Source organism: Symphodus melops (genome assembly GCF_947650265.1).
Source record: "Symphodus melops genome assembly, chromosome: 2".
Lineage (NCBI taxonomy): Eukaryota > Metazoa > Chordata > Actinopteri > Labriformes > Labridae > Symphodus > Symphodus melops.
Window position 1 is genome coordinate 7,867,951 of NC_136692.1, and position 6,168 is coordinate 7,874,118.

The following is a 6,168-nucleotide window of genomic DNA, read 5'->3' on the forward strand; positions in this document are numbered from 1 at the left end:
TAATGATGTTTCTAATCTCAATTTGAGGGCGATTATTTTTAAATGTGTATTTCAATTTAAACGTTTTGTTTTTGGAAATATTCATTTTATAAGACATTTGGATCTTGAAGACTCGTGTAGCATGGAAGAGGATATCATTTATTGATTTTTTAGCTTTTAATGACAAAAAAGAGAAATCGTATCAAACTACTTTAGCAACTATATGATGCAACAGAAAAATCCAAAGCTAGCAGAGCCATTATAGATAGATAGATAGATAGATAGATAGATAGATAGATAGATAGATAGATAGATAGATAGATAGATAGATAGATAGATAGATTAGTCAAAATTATTAACTTTTATTAACTATTATAGTTAAAATTGGACAAAACTTTAGCCCTTCATCAGAGTGAATACACCTGCTACATAGATTTATTTGAGAGTAGATGTTGGTGTTTTTTTTCCTGGCATCCTCTATATGACATCTGACTGCACATTCAACAACACCGAGCTGTTATCACTGAATGGTGCCACTCAGGTCTATAAAAACCTAAAAAAAAAAAAACAACTAAATATGAATTGATTAATGCAAGAAAGCATTTGTATTAAAATCACTTAGCTAGGTGGATTACAAATGAATTGAAGGAAAAACAGTTGGCAGTAAAAATAGCATCTGTAAGAACATAGAAAGAGTAGACAGAACATTCAGAAAGTGCCCCCCTTTTTTCAAACTTTTACTTTAGGCTACTTTACTTTGACATTTTTAAACATTTGATATATGTTATAATCAACACATTTTTGTTGCTGCTGTAGTAGAATGTTCTTGTGGAAAATACAAATAATTAATCTGATTTTACTAATAATGTCTTCATAGTGAATTGGTTCTATGTCGCTTTGCACGTAATAGACAATTGTAAACAAACATCCATCCTAGCCAGTGTGTGTGTGTGTGTGTGTGTGTGTGTGTGTGTGTGTGTGTGTGTGTGTGTGTGTGTGTGTGTGTGTTGTTGTTGTCAGGCGCTGCGCTCTGACCCATGGTGACCTTTGAGGGTCCCGGACACAATCCTCTGGCTTGGCGCGCCCCCCTCAGCCTGAAGTGCAGCAGTTCACACGGTCCCCACTCAGTGTGTTAACATGAACTGAGCTGAGTTCACACCGCAGATGCTTTGAAACAACACAGCATTACGACAGCCGGAGGATTTACTTGTTCAGGCTTTTTGCAAGAAGCAACACTTTAAAGCATTAACGTTCCAAGGTATTATTGCATCACAGTTTGTTTCGTAGACGTAGTATTAATCTATTTTTTACTTCTTCATGCACATCATATGAAAATGGTCATTTCTGTCATTAAAATCTCGATTTCCCTGTCCATTAAAATGTCCGACTATTGATAACATCTACTTTCGTTTGACTGGAGGTGCGTTTAAATAAGGATAGACTACAAACGCTTTGATGGAATCTCCTTGAAGGGGAGAAACTGCGCCCTCTTGTGGTACACTTTGTAGACGTCAGTGGACAGTTTACATGAATATACTGTACGTTGGAGATGAGGAGGTGCATAGATCCAAAAAGAAGGAGGCTTCAACCAACTCTAATCTCCTCTTTGAACTTTATATTAAAGTTAATTATTTATTTATGTTCTGTTGATAAAAATGTCAATTTAAAGCTTGAACGTTTTCAAAATCATATTTAACTTTATTGTACCCAATGGAAAATGTGTTTTGTAGGATGGTATGAAATGCCTCATTTAATCATGTGCTTTAGTGTGTTTTATGTGTTTTTTTTCTTTTGTCTTGAAAATTTTAAAGTGTCATGGTATAGTGTTTTATGCTCTCGGATCTCATTCATTCATTCATTCAGGCAAAGACAAGGTTCAAGGTTCAAGGTTCAAGGTACTTTATTTATCAAATATGCTCCATGTTAAACATACAGCACAGATGAAACTACAATCCCCCCAACCCGCAGTGCAAACCTGCAGTGCATAAAAAGAGCACTAAAGAATAACAATAAATATGACAAATTTAAATAAAAAATAGCAATAATTAAAAAAAATATCAATAAAAAAGCAATACTATAAAACAAATAACTTAACTAAAGACATTTGGGACAACAAATAACGAACGACAGACAATCAACAGACAAGGGCACTTGTGAATATTGCACCATGGAAGCAGTAGATAAATTAAAGTACACTCAACAAAAATATAAACGCAACACTTTTGTTTTTGCTCCCATTTGTCATGAGATGGACTCAAAGATCTAAAATTCATTCCAGATACACAATATTACCATTTCTCTCAAACATTGTTCATAAATCTGTCTAAATGTGTGATAGTGAGCACTTTTGCTTTGCTGAGACAATCCATCCCACCTCACAGGTGTGCCACATCAAGATGCTCATCAGACACCATGATTAGTGCATAGGTGTACCTTAGACTGTCCACAATAAAAGGCCACTCTGAAATGTGCAGTTTTGTCTCACAGCAAAATGCCACAGATGGCGCAAGCATTGAGGGAGCGTGCAATTGGCATGCTGACAGCAGGAATGTCAACCAGATCTGTTGCTCGGGCATTGAATGTTCATTTCTCCACCATAAGCCGTCTCCAAAGGCGTTTCAGAGAATATGGCAGTACATCCAACCGGCCTCACAACCGCAGACCACGTGTAACCACACCAGCCCAGGACCTCCACATCCAGCAGGTTCACCTCCAAGATCGTCTGAGACCAGCTACTCAGACAGCTGCTGAAACAATTGGTTTGCATAACCAAAGAATTTCTGCACAAACTGTCAGAAACCGTCTCAGGGAAGCTCAACTGCATGCTCGTCGTCCTCATCGGGGTCTTAACCTGACTCCAGATCGTCGCCGTAACAGACTTGAGTGGGCAAATGCTCACATTCGATGGCGTCTGGCACGTTGGAGAGGTGTTCTCTTCACGGATGAATCTCGGTTTACATTGTTCAGGGCAGATGGCAGACAGCGTGTGTGGCGTCGTGTGGGTGAGCGCTTTGCTGATGTCAATGTTGTGGATCGAGTGGCCCATGGTGGTGGTGGGGTTATGGTATGGGCAGGCATCTGTTATGGACGAAGAACACAGGTGCATTTTATTGATGGCATTTTGAATGCACAGAGATACCGTGATGAGATCCTGAGGCCCATTGTTGTGCCATACATCCATGAACATCACCTCATGTTTCAGCAAGATAATGCACGGCCCCATGTTGCAAGGATCTGTACACAATTCTTGGAAGCTGAAAATGTCCCAGTTCTTGCATGGCCAGCATACTCACCGGACATGTCACCCATTGAGCATGTTTGGGATGTGCTTGACCGGCGTATACGACAGCGCGTACCAGTTCCCACTAATATCCAGCAACTTCGCACAGCCATTGAAGAGGAGTGGACCAACATTCCACAGGCCACAATTGACAATCTGATAAACTCTATGCGAAGAAGATGTGTTGCACTGCATGAGGCAAATGGTGGTCACACCAGATACTGACTGGTTCTGAGTCCCCAGACCCTCAATAAAGCAAAAACTGCACATTTCAGGGTGGCCTTTTATTGTGGACAGTCTAAGGTACACCTATGCACTAATCATGGTGTCTGATGAGCATCTTGATGTGGCACACCTGTGAGGTGGGATGGATTGTCTCAGCAAAGCAAAAGTGCTCACTATCACACATTTAGACAGATTTATGAACAATGTTTGAGAGAAATGGTAATATTGTGTATCTGGAATGAATTTTAGATCTTTGAGTCCATCTCATGACAAATGGGAGCAAAAACAAAAGTGTTGCGTTTATATTTTTGTTGAGTATATTAACAATATAAACAGAGTACAGGTTAAGTTAAAAAGTTAAAAAGTGAGGTAGTGACAAGAAACATATATGAAACACAGACACATAGAACATATACATTATATGAATACAAGTGCATCAAGTGACAACAAGACACCAAGAATATAACAGTCCTAAAAACCATCAATCAACCATATATATATATATATATATATATCATTCATCAGTGCCATTGTTAGAGTTCAGACGTTTGTTGGCCAAAGTGATGAAATGTTTCTTTGGTAATCAGTATCTCCTGCCTGAGGGCAGAAGCTCAAAATCATAGAAAAGGGACCAAATTTTAGTCAAACTGACATGTTAATATGCATTTTAATAGTTCACTTTTAGTCAGACTAACATAAAAAGTTGCCTTTTTGTTTTAACGGTTTGTAATGTACGTACTGACTGTAGGAGGTCATAAGTTGTGGCTCTTCATTAAGAAGTAAGCCATTTACAAACTAACAGCTCAATAGAGGAAATCTCGTGACATTGTAATAATACCCTAAGTGATTCAATATTCATACAGTAACACTGGTTTGTGTGAGTGTAAACTTTCTTACATTTCTTTTACATTACAATTTCAAATAAAAACCTTAAGTTCCAAGTAGAGCTATTGTTTTTGCATGTTGGCCCACACTGACATGTTTTACATGCACAGATGGTGTTTCATGGGTTGGGTTCTTGCATCTAGGTCATGTTCAGTCTAGCGGTCTGATTGGCTAAAGTGGTATGTGTTATTGTCTTTAATGGTTACATTGGCAAAGAAAGAAGAACACATCGATTTCAATATGCCCTGATGGATAACATCTAAAAATACATCTATTAAAAAAAATAATAATAAAATAAAAAAAAATGTTTTTCTCACTAAAAATGTTACACGTTGTTCAAAATAAGGACATTACATTTGTCAAACAGTGGATTTATTCTGAACATGACGTTTGAATGATTGAAAGGATAGAATAAAAAATTGGTGTATGAAATGAAGCCAAAATGGAGTGGAATAAAACAGGTGAAATATTTAAGATGGGAAGATATATAAATTATAATGGTACACTTAAAAAATGTATACAAAGAGAAGGTGGTTCAAAATCTAATGATGTAAAATGCCCAAAGGGTAAACGTTTGTTAAGATTAAGCAGCTGCTCTAACTTGTTCAAGGAGTCAGAATAAGAAAAAACAGTCTTTCCACATTCTGATGTGACTTGAGGCGCGTGTCTGATTAACGTTGACTGAAAAATGACTAAACACTGAAGAAGTTCTCAACCCTCTTCCTACAGAACATTGGAAAGTGTAATTTGTTTCAGTAGATTTTCCCCAAATCTAAAAGATTATTGATGTTAATGTTAAATGCCCATTTCTCATCCATCCCACATCAATATGTGTGATAACAAATTGTTATCACCTCATATACTGCAGGCATCTTTTTAATGTCTACATTTGAGAGCACAGTCTATCGAACTTGAATTCCTTGTGTGTAAACCTGTCCAATAAACGGATTCTTATTCTGATCTATCTCTCAGCTCTCTGAATCTAAACCAGTGAGAAAGACTGTATATACAGTATGTGATTAGGGACCACACACCATTTCTTATTATTAATAAATTTGTTAGTTCACTGGTATACCAAGAGTTTGCTCTGTTTTTGACCCTGTGTTTGTTTTAACATTGCATGAGAGTAAGGTCTTGGAGAAATGATCCAAAACCAAATCAGTATTGCACATTCTAGATGCAAATATCACAATAAAAAAGATCTTCATGTCTTTAAATGTAACTTTCTGGTCCAGTCCACAATGATTACTAATTGCACCCCCCCCCCCCCCCCCCCCTCTTGTTTTATACTCCTATCAGTACATTGGTTCACAAAATGTATTTTCATACAGTATTGACAGTATGACATCTCTCAGAGTTCATGAGCAATTTCATTTTATATTCTTACAATATACCTTCAATACTTTTGCATAGACATATTACAGGACTTTCACTTGTTACAGAGTTGATTAATATTGAGACTTTGCTACTTTTGCTAAATAAATACATATCTTAGTCGTTTTTTCCCTTCCCTTTTCCCTTTGATCTGTCTTTTTTCTCTCCCCTTTTGATATTGCTTTACGCAGAGATAGGTCTGGGATTAATAATCTTAGAGTTTTTGCTTTGTTTGTCATTATTTAGGTGTACTGATTTAGTTTTTATTATCAACTCTTTTTTTCCACGCATTTATGCTCATTCAATGATTAGGATAGGTTTTTAAATATGACTACAACCTATATTATTACAACCCTAATTGACATCATTGATTAGCCAATTACAACAGGCCTTACATACGTTTGGTGAAGCAACACGTGTGTCGG